The sequence below is a fragment of the Cetorhinus maximus genome, chromosome 11 (assembly GCF_964194155.1).
Source record: "Cetorhinus maximus chromosome 11, sCetMax3.hap1.1, whole genome shotgun sequence".
Taxonomy (NCBI): Eukaryota; Metazoa; Chordata; class Chondrichthyes; order Lamniformes; family Cetorhinidae; genus Cetorhinus; species Cetorhinus maximus.
In genome coordinates, this window is record NC_135889.1 from 30,870,606 (window position 1) to 30,893,432 (window position 22,827).

Sequence of the window (22,827 nt, forward strand, 5' to 3'; positions counted from 1 at the left end):
CAGCTCCAGTCTGAGGTAGGGATATTCAACAATCTTGTAGAGCGAGTCACGGGATCTAACGGAAGCTCTAAGGGTGAGGCAGGGTGGAGGAATCTCATTGGGGTTGAGAATAGGCTCGGGGAGAGATGGCATATCCATGCCCCTGCCCGAAACCCCCACCACCCCCACCCCTGACTTGTCCTTGTCAGGGTTAAGGGTTACAGAAGGAAGGCGCACAGTGATGTTGGGAAGGTCAAGTGTGATGGGGACAAAGTCATGGGTGACAGGCGGAGGGTGAAGGGTCATAGGTTGCAAAGTGAGAATCACTTGCACACTATAGCTGGCCATTTTCAAAAAAGCACTTGTAGCTGCCAGGAGTGCAGATCAAAATGGGAGGAGGCCAGTGTGAGGTTGGAGGAGTTTTGGATGCGGACAATAGGAGGAGCAGAAAATCTCACTGCTCAACAGTTGTATGGACAAAACCCATAGGCACACAGATTCTCATATCACTGTTTGCCTGTTTCACATGGTTCACTTGGTAGAATACTTATGAATCTCATACACCCAATCTACATACAACCCTGGGAGCAGGAGGAGATGTGGCAAAGGAGATTTCTTGCCGGTCAACAACTGAGGCCACAAGGCCAGCAGCAGGCAGCATCAGAGAGGGAGGGTGGTCAAGAGGCAACCATCCAGGGAAGGCATAGGAGAAGGTCACTGGCATGTCAGCACATCTTCAGGACGTGGACAAACTACCTCCAGATGTCCAACAGACAATGCTAGAAGCCCCAGAGATGCCGAGAACACCAGAGGGTGTCCTGGGAAGCCATAACCAAAATCTGCTGGGTTCTGCAGCAAGACCTATAGCAAGACCTTTGCCTCCACCTGTCACTGGCCTTCTATCCAGCTTCACCTGTCCCACCCCCCTTAAACAGTATATTTTTCACCATATTTTTACTTCTCTTTTATTCTGAAGAGTCATACAGACTCAAAACGTTAACTCTGTCTTTCTCTCCACAAATGATGTCAGAGCTGTTGAGTTTTTCCAGCACTTTTTATTTTTGCTTCAGATTTCCAGCATCTGCAGTATTTTGTCTTTATCCTTTGGACCTACATCCACATGGATTTGGCAGTAACCCCATGGCACTGGCCCTCAAAGTGACTGTGGTACTCAACTTCTATCACCAGTGGCTCCTTCCAAGGATCCATAGGCAACATGTGTGACATCCCCTCCGGACCTGGTTGATGATACCAATGAGGCATCCCCACATCGCAGAAGAAGAGGGTTACAACAAAGGCCACACCTTCACCAGGATCCTCATCGAACAGACCATTGGCATGTTAAAAATGCGCTTCCACTGCCTTGATAGGGCCGGAGCAGCCACAGAGACTTTCACAGATAGTGGTAGTATGTTGTGCAACATGGCCGTGCAATGCAGCGAACCCATGCATCAGGACAGCGGGGAGCAACACTCCTCCTCAGATGAGAATGAATTTAGATAATAAGCTTCTCTTTTATCTTTTTATTCTGAAGAGTCATCTGGACTCGAAACGCTAACTCTGACTTTTTCTCCACAGATGCTGTCAGACCCGTTGAGTTTTTCCAGAAATTTTTGTTTTTGTTTCAGATTTCCAGCATCCACAATATTTTGCTTTTATCTCTTTTATTCTTCCTGCCCAGATGGACAATTTCACATTTATTCACATTATACTCCATCTGCCAGAACTTAGCCCACTCACTTAACCTATCTATACCTGTTTATAGCCTCATGTCCTCTTCACAACTTACTTTCCTACCTATCTTTGTGTCATCAGCAAATTTGGCAACCATCCCTTCATCCAAGTCATTAATATAAATTGTAAACAGTTGAGGTCCCAGCACTGATCCCTGTGGCACACCACTCATCATATCTTGCCAACCTGAAAAAGACCCATTTATGCCTACTCTCTGCATCCTGTTAGCTAGCCAATCTTCTATCCATACAAACATGTTATCCCCTATACCATGAGCTTTTATTTTCTACAATAACCTTTGATGTGGCACTTTATCAAATACCTTCTGGAAATTTAAGTACAGTACATCCACTGGTTCCCTTTTATCTACAGCACATGTTACTTTCTGAAAGAATTCCAGTAACTTGGTTAAACGTGATTTCCCTTTCATAAAACCATCTTGAATCCACCTGATGACCTTGAGCTTATCCAAGTGCCCTGCTATAACTTCTTTAAAAATAGCTTCTAACATTTTCCCTATGACAGATGTTAAGCTAACTGGCCTGTAGTTTCCCGCTTTCTGTCTCCCTCCCTTTTTGAATAATGGAATTACATTTGCTATTTTCCAATCTAATGTGACCGTCCCTGAATCTAGGAGGTTTTGGAAAATTAAAACCAATACATCAACTATCTCACTAGACACTTCGTTTCAGACCCTAGGATGAAGTCCATCAGGACCCGGGCTCTTGTCAGCCCGCAGCTCCAACAATTTACTCAGTACCACTTCTCTGATGACTGTAATCTTCCTGACTTCATTCCCCACTTCCATTTCCTGGTTTATAGCTGCTTCTGGGATGTTACTTATGTCCTCTTTGTGAAAACTGATGCAAAATACCTGTTCAATTCATCTGCCATCTCCTTGTTTTCCATTATCAATTCTCCAGACTCACTTTCCATAGAGCCAACACTCACTTTGTTAACTCTTTTTTAAAAAATATTTAGAAAAACTATTATTATCTGTTTTTATATTTCTGGCTAGCTTTCTCTCCTACTCTATTTTTTCCCTCCTTATTAGTCTTTTAGTCATTCTTTGCTGTTCCTTATATTCTGTCCAATCTTCTGGCCTTCCACCTATCCTTGCACATTTATATGCTTTTTAGGTTTTTTAAGTTCGGTACTACCTTTAGCCTTTCTATTAACCACAGATGGTGTGTCTTGGGCTTTTTCTTAATCTTTGGAATGTATTCTATTCTGTACATTCTGAAATATCACCTTAAATATTAGCCACTGCATTTCTGTTGACCTATCTCTTAATCTAATTTGCCATCCTCCATCTAGGAGTACAATGGCACTTTGCTGTCTCCTTGAAGGGGCACTGGGAAGGAAGTCAAGGCAGCTCATCCCCCTCTTGCCTAGCCACTGCTGTTTGAAACCATTGGCTACAGTGACAGGGTGCAGATCAGAATGCATGTGGATTGATCGCTTGACCTCATTCTCCATGGCAGATCATAAAACTTGGAAGTATTAGCATAACCAGTATAACAGGCCTTTAAATTGTGAAATCTTTTAATCACAGATTGAGGAGCTCTAGATAGGTTTAAAAAATGCTTCCAAACCTTTCATTCAGAAGATGCACTATCTATTGGCACAGAAGTATTTCTCTGACATTTCTATAACAAGTGGACTGAATGTCAAAGCTACTTTAAGAACTGTGGATTATGCTCCCAACATAGGCAATAATTTTAACAGAATGATTGACAAAAAGATCATTGGAATGAAGGGACATTAACAGCAGCAAGCTGCCTTCAAGTTAAACATCAATGACCAGGTGAATGTCACAATATACAAAGTAAGTTAATATTATTAAAATATGGAAGGTTATGTATAAATTTGTCTTTTGCACATTAAGGGATTGGTGGATTAACAATGAGGGGAGGATTTCTGCCTTTTCACGTGACCCCTTCATTAACCCACTTACGTGCTCCACTCCAATATCTCAGCCGATAGAGCAGAGGACGGTAGGTGACTGTAAAACTGGCATCCTTAGGTCGCTGGTTCAATTCCAGCTCGAAGGAAGCCCTCCTTGTTTTAAGGTGGCATAGTGATATTGTCACTGACTAGTATTCCAGACACCCAGGGTAATGCTCTGGGGAACCAGGGTTCTAATCTCATCACGGCAGATGGTGAAATTTGAATTCAATAAAAATCTGGAATTAAAAGTCTGACCACGATCCATTAACTCATTATTTCACTATTTACACATGGTAGGATAACTGTGGTAAAATTGGTGACTATTGGTTTGCTGCCATTGAGGGAGGGAAATTGTATGATGCTGCGGTGGATTAAAGGGCTTCACACATTTTTTTTGGGAGGGAGCAGCAGAACAATACAGTGATGTCTGAAGAAGGGGCAGAATTGGGGAGAATGGGTTCCCAACATACTGATGCTTCCATAGAAATCCTTCTAGCAAAAATAAGGTCCAAAAGAGAAGGTACCTCTGGAGCTGGGGCCAGAAAGCCCCCCCCACCCCTCCAAGAGTGTGGCTCAAACTTTATAGATGGCCTTCACAATTCCACAAACTATCGCACAGTGCAAAAGGAGCTTTAATGACCTCGGGAAGGTGGCCAAAGTACTGTTCACCAAGCACATCCTGTGTGATAAACTGAAGCATTGAAGCATGACACACCACTATCTTTCAGGCTTCCTGGTCTCATCATCTGAGTGATAGAACACTGTGTGGACATGTATTACATGGCACAATGGATTTTTCTAGTCTGGAAGGAGATTTATTAGAAGGGAACTTGTTCCTGCAAGTCTGATAACAATTGTGTGCTTGCAGACATATGTATGATAAGAGATGTATGAGCTAGTCACATTCTTTTAGCTCAGTATTCCCTCATTGCAATGAGAAAAGGAGTGCCAAAGACTGTTATTGAAGGAGCAGCAATCGTGAACATCAACTCTGCTGAAGGAGGAAGCTTGCTGCTTGTAAGATGACAGACAGGAGAAGTAGGAGGAGATGGACGGGGAAGTGGGAAACTAGATTGCAGAACTGCTCCAAATTTATCGATGCACTTAAAAAAATCCCTGTGGTTTGTTCTATTAAAATTCTTGTAGTCCCCATGGGTCTCGTTATACTTCTTCCCTTCTGCCTGCAGATGCCTTATTGGAATCAAAAATCATGATTGCAGGGGATTTGGCTGATCACCAATCAATCATAGGATACATGTGTTATCAAAGTTATTTTGGTTTATTGTTGTATGATAAAGGCAACATGACCTCTTCCTGGGTTGCAGGAATTAATGCTAGCTAAATGTGTAGCGAATGAAAGTCTTCCTTGTTAATGAAATTAAGGGAGTTGTTATATGGGGCTTTCAATGCCACATGAGAGTTGCTTCTCTGCACCTGTGGGAGGCTTGTCAATCTACAAATTTGGACAACTCACTCTTTTGCAGATTGTATGGAAAATATAAAAAACCGAAAAGCCTGTCCAAATAGAGCATTAGTGATTTTCTTTATGCAAGTTTGTGCTTCTGTCTATCCTGAATAAGGATACATAAGGCTGCCAGAACTATCCAGTGGCTAAAAAAAAATCACAAGACAGTGGTCACTTGCCTTACTACAAGTAATGGTATTCTCCAAGTGGGAGTAGATTGTAGGTCTTCAGCCAGCAGCTGCTCTAATTCATTCAAGAGTCTCTGGAATGAAGCATAGCCTTCTGAAGCATTAATCAGAACTTCTAGATCTACAACCCTGTAAAATCAATACTGGCATGTAGAAAATGAGGGGATTTTATGGAGTCCCTAAGAGTGGGAAACAGGGTGACTGAGTTAGACAGAATGCGAAATTTCAACTTCCCAATGGTGTATTGAGATGCAGAGTTAAAGTGAGCAGCATGTTTGCAGCACGTTGGGATTACGACGGCATGTGGCAGGTTCGTACTTGTAACACATTTGTATGCCATGAATACTTATTAGTGTAAAACTTTGTTTTAAATAAAGTCCTACCTAGTGTATGGAGTGGGGCGTCAGGAGCATGGAAAAGTGGAAGAGGAATCCAAGGGAGGACAGAGAGTTGGAGGAGTAGAAGAGAGAGTGGCCTGATGTCCTGGGTGTGGTGGGGACAGTCAGTCAAGGTAAGAAAATGAATGCCTAAAGGGCAGGCTCAGTACTTTCCAAATATGTATCTATCTCAGGGTATTGGCTGGCAGAGTCCTCACAGGGCTTTGAGTTCACCTACAACATTTCAATTATCCCCACTCAGTGTGATTCTGGAAAATGTCCTTTACAAAGCATAGAAGAGAGGGACAGCTAAGCCTGCAAGCGCAGCCATGTCCCACAGAGTGGCGAGCATAACTAGGACACTAACATGAACATTCAATAAAGAGCAAATAAAGAAACATAACATTGTTACTTCCACAAGAAAGGAAATATCGCTAACTCCCTTGTAACCATCAATGTGTGCCAACCATGAGGCGTGCCAGAACATCTAGCTCTAAGCTAGTCTCAACAAATAATGATGATGCACACATGAATAAAGTGAAACCAATGTAATGTGGATTATTTACTAATGAAATTTAAATTTGACCTCTCAAAAGTCTTATGTTAATGGCAATGGAGTTGGGTGGGAAAGTTTTGGCTGTGATGCAGAGCCTCCCTGTTTGACCAGGAGGCTCTTTAATAGCCCGCCGACAGCTGTAACATTGTCAGCTGACGCAGGTTTCGCCACTGAAAAGCTTCCCCTGTCATGGAATCGCATGTGTCTCCCATGCAGCCTCTGGTTCTTTAAATTTGAATTGTAATCGTGTGGGAACCAGGAAAAAGCAAGAGAGCAGAACTGGCACACAGGTCCAGTTTCCACCTTCAGGAATAACGCAATACTGACAAAATTCTACCCTCAACGGTCTTTTGCAAAGCCTCACAATAAAAGACTTCAATTTGACCTCTTTGTCCTCCTCGTCTTCACAGCATAGAAATACAGAAATTTCCTTACAAAGCAGAAAATGGAATTTCCCATTACATACAGATGGAGGTAGTACATTCATGTGACTCTAACAGGCTGAAGTATGCAGGCAAATGTGTGATATCTATGTATTAGAAATATATAGTTATGATGAGAACTTAAGGAACGTATCTTCCTTGGAAAAGAGATGATTTTGCACTGATCTAATTGAATGTTTAAGATCATAAACTGAATTGTAAATGTTCATGCAGGGGTTAAAAAGTGTATCAGGAATTAGAAATAAATTAAGAGGAGGAAAGGAAGTTACATGGAATATTTCTACCTAAACAATAGTAAGAGTTGTGGAATAAGTTTAGAGGAAAGAAACATTGAATTGTGTGGTGTAGATGTAAGTTTGGAAAGAAGGTTTGAAGGATGATGAAATGGAAGGGATGTAGATATATAGCTTCTCCTGGTACTAAAGTTTATGTATTACCCAGAATACTTTTTGAAAAGAATTCAGACGCTTGGCGAATGAAGAGTGGAATATCAGAGCATATGGCAGATCTCAATGTAGATCTGAGAAATCTAAGTGGGAGAAAGCCTCAACTTACACTTGCATTCCAGGAATCCCAGTTGATCAGAAAGCATAGGACTGATTTTACAGAAGCACAATACTAGCTGGGATTCTCATCGGCCAGCTGTTCATATTAAGCATTTATAAAATTGGCCATTTTAAATCCATCCAAATATCATGAAGGACATGATCCATCTCATATTTTCAAGTTTACCAAAATATATCACTTAACCACTATTATCATCAGACAAAACATGTATCCTCCATGATTGGCATCATTAAGATACAGATGTGAGCTCTATTACCTACATTATAAAAGTGACACTGCTCTTCATTTTCATCGTTTTACACTTCTCAACATTTCACAGACTTACGAGAAACACAAAAAAATGTGTGCACTTTATGCAAAATCTTTCAGCTCAAATGATTGTGGGCAGCAGCTAACACACAAATGTATGGATTCAGTTCATTACAGACAGAAAGGCCCTAAATTTAACAGGAGGCTGAAAATGTTGTACATGTGCCCAGAATGTGCAACGCATTTGGGAAACCAGGAGTCTCGAGGCCTGGTCCGTTTTCTGTGTCAGGTCTCACTTCTGTAAATTTTGTCAGACTGCCGTCCGAACCTGGCCAACAGGAGTGGGAATTCTGCAGGAAAGAGGTCGCTGGCAATGACCCATGGGAATCGGCAGTCAGTTAAGTGGTGGGCAGGGAAGTGAGTGGGAAATAGGGTTGCCAACTCTGGTTGGACATAATTCTGGAGTTTTCATCAAATGTCTTCCTAGAACCAACCGCCCGGCCCCCACATTCCTCCACTGGTTGCACAGCATGACCATCCTCACGTCCTACCAACTTCCCAAGCTAAAATGAAAGGCAAACAGACTTTTAATTACCCAGTTATGACGCTTGAATGTCAGTCAAACAGGCTTTTACTGGGCACTGGATAAATTTTATAACAAATAAAACTTCAAAGTAAATGAAAAATTAATGCACTATTCTTTTGGTGTCCTTATGATTATTCTCCCAGGTAGCTCACAGCAGTTCCCTGGAGATAGATCTTCAATTCCTGCAGACTCAAGGACAATCCTGGGGAGTTTGCAACCCTGGGGTATGATCGCAATCAGGGGAGGAGACATCCTGGAGCAAAGCAGGACCATGGTTTCCTGCTGGGGCTTGCAGTAAAAATAAAAGACTTGTGTTTATATGCCCTGGAGCTTGGAACCCTGGTCCTTCTGAGCAGGAAGGAACATAAAAGGAAATGTAAAACTAACCTGCCCTCGGCCTCTTCTGGTCCATGCTGCATCTCTAGGCAGATTTGAACTGATGGGAAAGTTGTCACCGTTTCCCCAGTCAGGCCTTGGACTAAAATTGGAACCAGATTCTGATGCTGTCACTGGGACCCCGTCTGCATATTTAAAACTCGACTAAGATTTCGATCTACCGTGATTTCTCTGAATGGCAGAACAGGTTTGAGGGACTGAATGGTCCATTCCTGTTCCTGTGCTCCTATGATCCTTCTGCCTTCCTGCAGGTGTCCTGTTCGCCTACTCAAAGCAACAGTTAAAATTGGGACCTGGCAAGAAGGCAGCAGGATCATGGAGAATAAGTCGCTGCCCTTGTTTTAACGGTACCCACCTTGTCCAGTTTCCCACAAGGCCAGAGTCTTACATACAAGAATAAAGAGTAAAGAATAAACACCTTTCCTTCTTGCAGATGTTTGATTGTCAAGGCCAATGACAGAATTATGCGGCAATGTAACGGAATTACTAAAGCGTGGGCAAAAGTTACCTCAAAATTTCCGTTTCTTAAGCATTGTTACAAAGTGATGCATTCCAAAAAACATTGCCAATATTACCAAACCGGAACTATCACTCAGCTATTCACAAGTTGTCACTCTCCTCACTCTCCCTGCAAGCCTTGCAAAAGAAAAGCAGCTAAAGTGCTTTGAGAAGTAAAAATTACAAGTTCCACCCACACTGATTATGAAAAGCATCTGCCTGTGGATATCAAGCTGTGGAGTATGTGACGCACGAGTGATTACTGGATCTATTCACTGTGGTCTAATTCGCAGTGAAACATGAAGATGCTTTGAAGATAGGCAAAAAGACATGGATTCAAATGGTTCAAAATAGGCGATAAATTAAATTACATTTTTAAGGAAAGATTGAATTTATGTACCACCTTATCACATATCTTAGCAACTTCACAAAGCATTTCACATCCAAAAAGTTACTGAGCGGTGAATGGTGTGCAGCAATTTTGAACACACCAAGAGCTTGTGACAGGTCAGAAATGATCTTTAGAATTTCTACAATTTTTGTGTACTCACGTTTTAATGTAATTTCAGACAGCTTGCCAGTACTGTAATAATTTTAAAGAGCTGTTTTTAATGAGAAAGTTAATTAGCATTAAACTCATCTAAGGGTCTGAAAATATTGCTAGAGGGATTCAAATAATCCAAACATTATTTTCTTTTAAAAAAATGTTATTCTGAAAATAGTCAGTTTTGAAGTTCAGTAAAAGTTTTGTTAGATTGTTAGCTCTGTGAAAATGTATTTGCTGGATATTTGCAATGATTGAATTGGGACCCTAACTTCCAAGCTCCAGGGCAGTATATCTGGGGGGTTCACAAAGGTGAACTTGGGAAGACCCTCCCCCACCCCAACCCACTGGAAATTCCCAGGTAAGGATTGCATGGCAATAGCCCAGGAAGTTCAAACTTCCAATGGGCAATTGCCCTACACTGGGAACCATGTGAAAATGTGATTTCAATTGCAAACTTCGAATGGTTCCGACTGTCATACAGCAATAGTTACCCAGAAAAAGTTAGAAGAACTAAAACCATTTCTAGCTTCTGAGAAACTATTGCCCTGACACACCCTGACCCTCCATGGGACTCTCCCCACTCTACCTCACCACCCCCACTAGCTCCCCACACTCTGCCCCGAATACCCCCCATATTACCCACCCATCCCCAACAAGTACACCTTCACATCGTGAACATCTACGGGACCCCGCTGACCACCCCCATGGGACCACACTGACTAGACCCCGCTGACCGCCCCATGGGACCACACCGACTAGACACCGCTGACCACCCTCATAGGACCACACCTACTAGAACCCGCTGACTGCCCCATGGGACCAGACCGACTACACCCCACTCCCCCGACTGCCCTCCCCAACGCCCCCAGCTGACCCCTGACCCCGAATTGTCCTCCCCAGCTGGCCGCCCTGACTATCTCCCCTCCCGCCTCTGCCCTCCCCAGCTGGCCCTCCGCGACTCCTGACCCCGAACTGCCCTCCCCAGCTTGCCCGCCTGACTATCTCCCCTCCTGACCCCGAACTGCCCTCCCCATCCTCCCCCCAGCTGACCCCTGACCCCGACCTGCCCTGCCCTCCCCTCCCCAGCTGGACCCCCTGGCTATCCCCACTCGCCTGACTGCCTTCCCAATCCCTCCCAGCTGACCCCTGACCCCGAACTGCCCGTCCCTGCTGGCCCCCCCCCCCGACTCCTGACCCCGAACTGCCCTCCCCAGCTGGCCCCCGCTTACCCCTAACATTGAACTGCCCTTCCCAGCTGGCCCCCCCTGACCATCTCCCCTCCCGATCCTACCACTGCCCTCCCCAGCTGGCTCCCACGACTATCTCACCTCCTCCTACTGCCATCCCCACCTCCAACTATCTCTCCCTCCTCCCACTGCCCACCCCAACCACACCCCACACCCTGACTGCCATCCCCATATCACAACCCCTCTCCCACTGACCACCTTACCCTCACCACTGATCATCCGATACCCCGCCCACCCTGCTGCCCACCGACCTGCCGCCACCAACCCATCTCACCCCACCAATCCTGTCTACTTGTAAACTTACCTTCTCTCTGGCTGCTTAAAGTGACTGGGCCTTTAAACTTACCTGCTTTACGGCAGGTAGTGCCATAAAAAAAGGGGGGGCATGTCCTCCTCAGCTCTGATGCTGCAGCCCTGGACAGAAGGCCGTGGGAACCTGCTGCGCTATGCAGATCTTGTCCAGCCTGAATTGGAAGGTCAGGGGAGATAGGGGCGGCTGGATTTCCAGGTAGGGAACTACGGCCAGAGTGGCAATCCGAATCGATTGCCACTCCACCGGAAGTGACAGGCCAATATCATTGTTATATTGTTTCATCCCGCGCATCCGCCCTCACGCCTTCTCCTCCTTCCCAGAAACATGATAGGGTCCCCCTTGTCCTCACTTATCACCCCACCAGCCTCCGCATTCAAAGGATCATCCTCCGCCATTTCCGCCAACTCCAACATGATGCCACCACCAAACACATCTTCCCTTCACCCCCCCTGGCGGCATTCCGTAGGGATTGTTCCCTCCGGGACACCCTGGTCCACTCCTCCATCACCCCCTACTCCTCAACCCCCACCTATGGCACCTCCCCATGCCCACGCAGAAGATGCAACACCTGCCCCTTCACTTCCTCTCTCCTCACCGTCCAAGGGCCCAAACACTCCTTTCAAGAGAAGCAGCATTTCACTTGCATTTCCCCTAACTTAGTCTACTGCATTCGTTGCTCCCAATGCGGTCTCCTCTACATTGGAGAGACCAAACGCAAACTGGGCGACCGCTTTGCAGAACACCTGCGGTCTGTCCGCAAGAAAGACCCAAACCTCCCTGTCGCTTGCCATTTTAACACTCCACCCTGTTCTCTTGCCCACATGTCTGTCCTTGGCTTGCTGCATTGTTCCAGTGAAGCCCAACGCAAACTGGAGGAACAGCACCTCATCTTCCGACTAGGCACTTTACAGCCTTCCGGGCTGAATATTGAAATCAACAACTTTAGATCTTAAACTCCCCCTCCCCCCATCCCCACCCCGTTTCTTCCCCCTCCCCCTTTTTTATCAATAATTTATATAGATTCTTCTTTTCCCAGCTATTTCCATTATTTTTAAATCTAAAACTAAAACTTTGTTAGTCTTTCCATCCCCCCATTAGAGCTGTACCTTGAGTATCCTGCCTTCCATTCTTAATTAGCACTTTTTTTAGATAATATCACCACCTTCAACACCTCTTTGATCCTTTTGTCTGTGACATCTTTTGATTATCTGCTCCTATCACTGTTTGCTTATCCCCACAACCACCCCGCCCTCAACTTCTCTCTCCCCCCGCCCCCCACCTTAGACCAGCTTATATTTCACCTCTCTCCTAACTATACTTCAGTTCTGCCGAAGGGTCGTGAGGTCTCGAAACGTCAACTGATTTCTTCTCCACCGATGCTGCCAGACCTGCTGAGTTTTTCCAGGTAATTCTGTTTTTGTCATTGTTATAAAGCTAATTGTTGGTCGTGCTTGACATTGGAGTGCAGGGACTTTGGGATCTGCCGTTAGTTCAAATCTTTGTTCATGTCCATTAATCAATCTGTGTTACAAATGCTGCATGCTGGAAATTTTAAATAAAAGAAAAAAATGCTAGAAAATCTCAACAGGTCAGGCAGCATCTGTGGAAAGAAACAGAGTTAACATTTCAGGTTGTTCATATTTCATCAGAAACCATTCTGATGAAGTCATTCACTGAAATGTTAACTTTATCAATCTGTGTTGGTCTGGTGAGGTATGTCAGCCACATGAAGCACTGATACACATCCATATGTCAACACAAGAGATGATACCTTTCATTATCTCTCAATGTATACCTAATCACTAAGGTTGCATTATTGCATTCTTGTTGAAAGAAATGCATGTGGTAGCTTAGAAGCTATTCTATTGCTCTTTTAGTGGAAGAACATTGCAAAGCCAACCAGGTCTCATGTCAATTCAAGCTTAATCACTAAGTTCTCAATCGCTTCCCCTTAAGATTTATTGCTCTGTGTCTTTTGAGCTCTACATTAGCAATTTTGAGTAATTGCAAAAGAACCCTTTCATCCTTTTTTGCAACACCCTGGATCAGCGGAAAGATGCTCTTATAATTAAGGCTGGACTCTTTGCTCACCAGTTTCCCTTGCACTGCACCACATGTCCTCCATGGGTAGCTTTCATGTATAAAAGAATTTCCATACAAATACATGATTAAATTATAAGAATTACTGTAATTTAGAGCTTTTGTCTCTTTGAAATGGATTCCATAGGGCTACCTTTCCACTGCTCTGCTCCTAAAAATGGGTGTAAAGCAGGTGAAAAACATGCAGTAATCCTCTCCCTTCATTCTGTTTCTGAATAGCACTGGACCCAATCTTCCTCTATGGCTTTTTGGGTATCTGAACCAGAAGAGGGCATTTGAACAAGGAGCAGGAGTAGGCCATTCAATCCCTTGAGGCTTCTTTGCCATTTAATAAGATCATGGCTGATCTGATCGTAACCTAAAATCTGCATCCCACATACCCCCGATAACCTATCACCCCCTTGCTTACCAAGAATCTATCCAGCTCTGCCTTAAAAATATTCAAAGACTCTGCTTCCACCACCTTTTCAGGAAGAGAGTTCCGAAGACTCACAACCCTCTGAGTGAAAGAATTTCTCCTTATCTCTGTTTTAAATGGGCGACCTCTTATTTTTAAACAGTGACCTTTAGTTCTAGGACACAACAATGTAAACTTCCTGCAGTTGAATACACTCAGATTTCCTGTAACAGCATCTGGCGCAATTCAGGCACAAACTACCTACCCCATTTAAGGTTTTCCTTAAAAAATCTGCTGCTACTGATTCTTGAGCTTCTGCTTAGCCTGCTTCTGAGGCCTGATAGCACCTGATACTGTCAAGATAGATCTTTATTATTGGTACAATCCCTGCTGGTGTTAATACTGGACAAATCAGATCCCAAAGTGAAACCTGGCTTCATAGGTCCTAACTTTTATTTATTTTAGAAACTGTGGAGGTAAGTTACTGAACAAATTCACAGGAGTCTGATTAACTTTTAACACGAAGAATAAAACGTTTATTAAACGAGAAAAATGATCTATATTATACCAGACAAAAAAGTTGGAAAGATCTCAATACAAACACAACAAAATGATTCAAATATTCACTATTCCTTCACCACAGCTATCTCTTTACAGGCATACAAATTCAGAAAGATAAAACAACCATCTTATACTCCAATATTAAGGGTAAGTATGCAGTACATGTGAACCAACTGGCAAACTATGGACAGACACAACAAACTCCAAAATAAATGACAGGTGTGACCAAAGCAGATTTGATGTATTTCTCAACAATCCACCCAGAAGCTTGACACATTGTGAGCCAACCGGTCTCACTGAAACTGACTTTCTCATCAGATTTCCAATCTCCACATTTGAAGAACTTGCCTTTGAATTCTCTCTAAAAGTCGCTCTCACTCGGACAAGTTCAGCAAGAATCCATCTCCAGGGTTTCAATCTCGCATTCTGAGATTTCTTTCCTCTGGATCTCTGCGTACACTCAAGCTTCACCTTCAAAGCACACTTCCAGATCTTCAGCCATGCCAAGCAGAACACCACTGCTCCAAAAGCTACCTTGGCCCTTACAGCCCACAGCACAGATGCTCCAATCTTCAGCTGCCCTCTTGGATCTTCAGGCCTTCTCTTGAGCCTACTTTGCTTCTTTAAGTCTGCTCCCCACTGTGCTCTCTATTTAATTTGGAGTCAATTGCTCTGCTCCTTTCTCTCAACTTTGTTTCACAGAATCTATTTCTGATCTTCGTCTTTGTCCTTTAGCTAGGGCTGTCTTCCGGGATCTGTTTCTGTCCCACTCCCTTATTTGGGACCTCCTTCTTGCTTTGGGACCCCTCCCTGTACGCCTCCCCATGTCCTGCTTCCTGGGACACCTTCTCTGCAATGGTGCACCTCTTCAAGTTGCCTGAGCTGTTTTTGCGCCGTGTCACTTTTCTTCTGTGCAGGCGCACAGGGCCAGTTCCCAGCCTGAAGACATGAAATCAATAAACTGCGCATGTGTGGAGGGCCGGTTCCTGGCCTGAAAGCGTGAAAGACACCAACTGCGCACGTGCGGCCAGTTCCTGGCCAGCTCATGCATGAAAATCCGGAGGCTGTTGGGAACTGTAGTTCCTGGCATCCAAACTCCCAATCCCAGACTTCTAGTTAAGGTAAGTTCCTCGGGGTTCGTCACATTATTGAGATTTTGAATAAAAAAATATTTTTTTCAACTTTTAGACTTTGTCCCAAAATTCTGTTAAAATTTTATATTTAATAGCTTTCTCGCTGCAATGCCAACCTGGCCCCAATACTCTGGCAGTGTAGGCTGATAGAAGGCAAGATGCAGAGAGTGAACCATAAGCCCATTTGATAGCTGCTAAAGCCATTCTGGTTTCAGAACTCATGAGCACAGACCTAAAAAGGAGGATGTTTAAGGAGCATCATACAGGTTCTGAGGACTGCTGTGTTTAACTTCTGTTCATCAAGACACCTTCAGGTTGTTGAAAGCAGACTTTCACTGACTGGGCAGGGTGGATTTGAATGTGCAGTATGCTCCAGATCAGACGTCCAGAATAATAATAGCTTGTTGTATCCTTTACAACTTTGTCATTTAGGAAGAGGGGGCTCCGGTTCAAGTGGATCAAGGATGACAAGGTTCACTCAGAGAAATCCTTGCCAACTGCTGCAAGGAGCATCCTTGAAACCTTCCCTTGTGCCTAACTCAGGCTACCTTGGTCACCACAGCCTGACTTCTGTCTCCCCACTTACCCAATAAATAGACATCTGCTTAAACTAATACCAATCCAACCACACAACAACACATCAACCCTCTTTGACCCTACCTGACCATGCCAATAATGAACACCTGAGTGAATCAATCAGCACCAAATAGTGCATCTTTTACTATGTGTTTGTAATCGCCATTGATAACAAAGCATCACGTCTATGTGAATACAACAATTGCAAAGTGCAAGCATATCCTATCTTTATCCCTATCTTATAAACTTATCTTCCTTAATGTGTCATCAGTTGCTCTTCTGACTTTTTCTTCCAGCACTCCTTCCAGGTACCACTTGAGGCCCTAGATGGTGGAAGGCAGTTGGTTCCTCAAACTGTGCAGAGGAGTTTCATGGCAACTGCATCCTGGCATGAAGCCATTACTGGTTGCATCCCAGTGTGGGTGTTGGGGTGCCTCTGGGCAGTTAGGCATCACCTCCACAATTCACTGATTGGTTCACTGAGTGAGAAGGCCAGAGGCCTGACATGTGCTGCTGTCCTAAAATACTGCAGGTTCCAGGCAGGTGGACTCCAGCCGTTACCATTCCACTGGCCCCAGTAATCAGTAACATGACTGACGCAATGACAGTTATCAGATGCTGAAAGACCTGAGACACAGTGATCATCAGTGTTTGACAGGCAGAATTTATACTATTGCATCCAGGGCCACAATCTGTGCCATTCTTTATATTCTAACTAATCATCTGACCTGCCACTCAACTTTGCACAGTTATATGCTTTTTCCTTAACTTTGATGCTTTCCTTAACTTCTTTAGTTAACCACGGATGGTCAGTCCCCCCCCACCCCCTTAGAATGTTTCTTTATATTAGGAATATACTTATTCTGAATATTCTGGAAAATCCCCTTAAATATTTGCCACTGCTCCTCCAGTGATCTATCCTCCAGTCTGGCATCCTTGTTCACTTCAGCTTGCTCAGCTTTCATGCGCACATAGTTGCCCTTATTTAAGTTTAAAATAGTCTTAGACAGTCTCTTCTCCCTTTCAAACTGGATGTAAAATTCAATCATATTTTGGTCGCTGCTACCTAGGGGTGCCTTTGCTCTGAGGTCATTAATTAATCCTGGCACGTTACACAATACCAACTTCAAAATTCTGGTTGGTTCCAGAACGTGCTGCACTAAGAAACTCTCTCAAAAACATTCTATGAACTCCTCATCAAGGCTACTACTGCCAATCGATTTTTCCAGTTTATGTGTAGATTAAAGTCACCCATGATTATTGCCCTCCCTTTATCACAAGCATCCAATATTTCTTCTTGTATAGTTTGTCCTACATTGTGGTTAAGAGGCCTTACACTACTCCCACTAGTGACTTCTTTCCCCTACTATTCCTCATCTCCACCCAAACCAATTCTACATCCTGATCTCCTGAACCAAGGTCATCTCTAACCACCAAGCACAAACGCCATCCTCAATTAACAGCACTATCCCTCCACATTTACCAAGCTTCCTATTCTTCTTGAATGTCACATACCTCAATATTCAGGACCCAATCCTTGTCACCTTGCAGCCACATCCCCATAATGGCTGTCAGATCATATTTATTTACTTAAATGTGTGCTATCAATTTGTTTACTTTGTTATGAATGCTATGCATATTTAGATACAGAGCCTTTAGTTTTGTCTTTTTGTTATCTTTGCAACATCTTGTCTTGAGTTTTGGTGCATTCTTAGGTTTTTTCTGTCTGTCCCTTCCTGCCATTCTCCGACCCTCATTTCCCATGTTACAGGTTTCCTCTTCTCTTGCTCTACTGTTTTACCTTTTCTCTGCTCTTTGATATATCACATCTTTCCACATTTGATCCCTTGCACCCATTGTTTAGTTGAAAACCCCCTCCATTTCCCTAGTTATATGGTTCGCAAGAACACTGGTCCCAGTATGGTTCAGGTGTAGACCATCCCAATGGTTCAGCCCCCACTTTCTCCAGTACTGATGCCAGTATCCTACAAACCAGAACCCACTTCTCCCACACTAGTTTTTGAGCCACGTATTAATCTCTCTCATTTTATGTACTCTCTGCCAATTTGCATGCGGCTCAGGTAATAATCCAGAGATTATAACCTTTGAGGCTTTCCTTTTCAATTTAGGGCCTAGCTCCTCATACTCTCTATGCAGAATCTCTTTCCTAGTTCTACCCATGTCATTGGTACCTACATGGGCCACGACAATCGGATCCTCCCCCTCTCACTGCAAGTTCCTCTCCAGCTCCAAGCAGATATCCCGAACCCTGGCACTGGATAGGCAACACAGCCGTCTGGGCCCTCGCTCTTTGCTGCAGAGAACAGTGTCAATCCCCCTTACTATACTGTCTCCTTCTACCACTACATTTCTTTTTCTCCCCCCATTTGGATGGCTTCCTGTACCACGATGACATAGTCAGTTTGCTCATCCAACCTGCAGCCCCCACTCTCATCCAAACAAGCTGAGAGAATTGGACAATTGCAGAGGCTCACACTCCAGCACTCCTACGCTCTGGATCCCCTTACCTACCTCACTTGCAGTCACAGCCTCCTGCCCCTGACCACTGACCAAATCAGAAGCCCCTATCCTAAGGGGTGTGACTGCCTCCTGGTATAAAGCATCCAGGTAACTTTCCCCCTCCCTGATGTGTCGCAGAGTCTGCAGCTCAGCCTCCAGCTCAATGACTCTGAGCCGAAGTTCCTCAAGACACAAACACTTACTGCAGGCATGTTTGCCCTGGATCACAATGTTATCCAGGAGCTCCCATATGCTGCGGCCTTGACACATCACCTGTCCTGCCATCTTGAACTGTTGCAGTCCATGCGGTGTAGGTACACCCACACTGCTGTTAGGGAGGTCGTTCTAGGATTTTAACCCAGCTGCAGTGAAGGAATGGCAATATATTTTCAAGTCAGGATAGTGAGTAGTTTGGAGGGGAACTTCCAGGTGGTGGTGTTCCCATGTGTCTGCTGCCCTTGTCCATCTAGATGGTCGCGGTTGTGGGTTTGGAAGGTGCAGCCTAAGGAGCCTTGGTGAGTTCCTGCAATGCATCTTGTAGATGGCGCACACTGCTGACACTGTGCGTCGGTGGAGGGAGTGAATGTTTGCAGATGGGCTGCCAATCAACGGGCTGCTTTGTCCTGGGTGCCGGCGAGCTTCTTGGGTGTTGTTGGAGCTGCACTCATACAGACAAATGGATTTATTGAATTATAGTATTCACTTATATTGCTTTTTAAAATATTTTATTAACTTCACCACCAATTTATATACTATTTTAAATCTTAGGAATGGAATGGACCTTAAATACTTAACAGATACTCACCAAACACCTTTCCCTGTAGTAGAGTAAGAACCAATTCCTACAGCATGAGAAAGGTAGAAAAAGCAAAAGGAAATGAATAGCTTCTTCCTCCCTTCATCAAACTTCCCCACTCACCAAACTCTCCATGCCAAGCTATGCTCCTCCACCCACCACCCTGTGCCCATACACCTACCATGCCAACTCACCCAGTATCCACTATGGGCATACCTCAGGACTCATGCTGAAATTAAATAAAACTCTCAAATGTCTATTTCAAAAAAATCACTCATTGATTAAAAACCCTACTTTTAAATTCTTTTAATCCCTTACGAAAACAAGCATTTGTATTCATTCTCCGGCAGCAAAGAAATTAATACCACTTGGAGGGGGGCGGGACTTCCACATCCAGGCCTCCGCCACCATTTTTGCTAAGATGGAGAGCATCACCATCTGCACAAAAATTATGGCCAAACCTTTTATGATTTTCCACAAAGGACAGCTGTAGACTTGAGTGCCAGGCATCCTCAGATATTGAGCTCAGAGCTTCACACAGGTTTAATGTTCCTCAAACATCCTTCTTTGCATGAATTTTGAAACATTTGGCATCTTTCCCCTCAGCTTTCAGCAGGAAGGTAGCAGATCCTCATTCTCACCCATTCCCCACTCCTCTGCTGCCTTTGTGTTCATCACGCTCATGATCACTGACTAACTGTGTTTGTATAAAATAACTTGAGCTGGTGCCTGGGAGCAGGAAACAAGTGCCACAAGTGAGAGTTAGGGCAGAAGATGGTGAGACAGGCTGAAGCAGCTGCAAGAGGAAGATGTCCTGATTCTTATATTCTTCCTTAACACCAGCATTATCATATGCAATTCGGGAAAAAAATTCCCTGCTCCTTCCCCTTCTCAGCAGCATCATGTTCATCCTCCTGTGTTCCCTTTTGCTATAGTGGATCTAAAGAAAAGAAGGATGAGTGTTAACCCCTTGAGATTAAGGAGACAAGAAGAAGAGTAAAAGGTTATATGTCGGTATGGTGCTTCACAAGGATGCCAGGTTGATAATATTGGGGCTTTGGTGAGATGTCCCTTGCTATCTCTGTCAGCAAAAGCCAAGTGAGTGCCCACAAGTTCCTAAGCGCTCTCCTTGAAGGGGGTGAGGGGTTTAAAGGTGGGGATGGCTACTTCAGTCAATTTGTCCTGCAAGCAGATAAAATAAATGAGGTAAGGCCAGCAGTTGAGGAGTGGAAACCAAAAACGCTTGAGCTGAAAGGCAAGGGAAAAAGTGTAACTAATGGGGCACATCCCGAGATGTCACTCTCTAGTAAATTCTCATAGGTTATCCAGTCCACTGAATTTCTATAAGGTGAGAAGCACAGAAAGGAATGAAGCTGTGGAAGGAGCCAGTTGGTGTGGGAGTGGGAGGTGGTGGTGAGCAGGGGAGAGGCAGAGTAGAAAACCAGGACTGAACTTTAATAATCATAATTTATTCTTAATAATTATCAATGCTAAAATCTATTTTTAAAAATTAGACATAATTTAAAAGCTATTTTATATAAATGTATAAAATTGCTCAGAAGCTCCATCTAGTGGCAGAGCAGGAGCTGCAGCATGAAGGACCATGGTTAAGCTAATTGCTAAACTTAGAATGGGAAATCCCACAGGCATAAAAGTAAATGTTGACAACTAATGCATTACACACACAGATTGTATTATATTATAGATCTATCACAGCTTTTGAAACAGCCGTTTTGAATAATTGTGGCCAACGCTTGTGATATTCACCTGATGCAAACACCACTGTTTAGTGCCAAACTATATGTCACATGTCTGGGTTAGTGTGCATCAAAGGCAACTGTGTTTCTCTCACTGTAACCCTAAGGGAACCCCCACGTGAAATGGTTGCATTGGTTGGTCTTATATGAGGGGCAGAAACTCTCTCTGCTTGTTACAAAGCCGATGATAGGCTGAAGGCAAGGGCCACCTAAGCAGAGGGAGATTAGTCAGTAATATGAGGACAAATGACAAAGTTGTCAATGTCAATGTATTCTCAACCATACTTCTGTTTGCTCTTGATTCCAGCTTAAAATAAATAAACTTTTCCCTGAGTTCAGCATTGACTCCACATGAGCAGGAGTATATTAAATCTCTTGAATGTGTGGTTGACTTGGGATCATCATCTGAACTTAATAAGGAGCTGGCTGACAATATTGATATTGTTACCTAGGAGGAATGAACAAATGCATCATCACAAAATAAATAATATTGGCATTCTGTGGGAACTCGTGCTTTTCTGAGTAATATTAGAAAATGCAAACAATGAAAATGAAGAGGGAAATTTGCTCAAAGGGTTGAACCAGTCAGGTGAAATTAAGGTGTTTGCTGAAGGATACACTGTTAGTTGGGGATCTGACTTCTAAGAAACTTTCATCAGTCTAGTGAACAGGAAAGTTCACAATGGTACCATTGACAATACAGTAATATTTGCTTCTACTTGCAACTACAATTTATTTTTAAATTAAACTTAAAATCAAACTACAAAATGCCACATTGAAGCAGATAGGAAAGTATAAACAGTCCAAACTTGCACTAGCAGCCAACTCTGATGGCAGAGTTTCATACCTGACTATTCCTGGAACCTAGGACCCCTATAAACTCCCCTTTAGCAACAGTTTAGAAACAGTACAATAGATGCCTTTGACAACTCACTTGAGCTTATTGTAAGGGACATATCATTATTTCTGTTGGACTGTTATAAAGAACATATCTTTTTATTTTCTCTTGGACTGTAGTAAAACTACAATGGCTGCAGTTGAAAGACATGTCCACTGGAATAGGATGAGATATATATACAATGTTGCAGTCCTGGAACAGCGTGTGCCACAAAAGGCACGATGGTGACAGAAAGGAATCCTGACCAAGGGAGCTGCCTGACAACAGCATTTTAATTGGCTCCTGACCAGGTGACCAGGGGTTCGTGTGAGAGCAGTGTGCAGAATAACTCCTAGTTTGAAAGGAACAAGACTTAAAACCTCTTCCTCCTGTGTGCGGAAGATTCCAGTAATTCCACAATAATAGCTAGCTGGCTTTTCTCCTCATATCTCTATAACCTGCTCTCTCTGAAAACCCCTGTCAAGAGGCAAAAGGGGAAAACCACTGTTAGAGACATTGAAAGGCAAGTGCTCAACCAGTGAACTACAGACTGAAAGTGCTGGAAGACCACCTCGTGTCATCAACAAGAACTGAAAGGAATCTGGAAGACATCGATCAAAATTAACCCATCGAATCCTGTACTCCAGATTGGTGCTATTGAACTGTTTTATCCCACCCTTAAAATCCATGTCGTGTGTCTTGTGTGTCTGTATGTAGGGATTTAAGAAAGGGGTAGTGTTTAAGTAATGGTATTAGAAGTTAGTTCATATTTCTATCTTCTGCCACTAATTAAAGGCAATTTGTTCAATAAACAGTTATTTACTTATTGGCCAGAAATTTCCCCCGCGTCGGGGGGTTATGTGGGGGCGGGCATGAAACCAATCAGCACCATGCCACCATTTTACGTGGGCGGGCCAATTAAGGTCTGCCCATCGTGACGCGCACCCGGAAGCGCTGAGCGCTCCCTGTGGGGGCAGGGGATTCCCTGAGTGGTTCCCTGTGCTCTTTCGTGCAT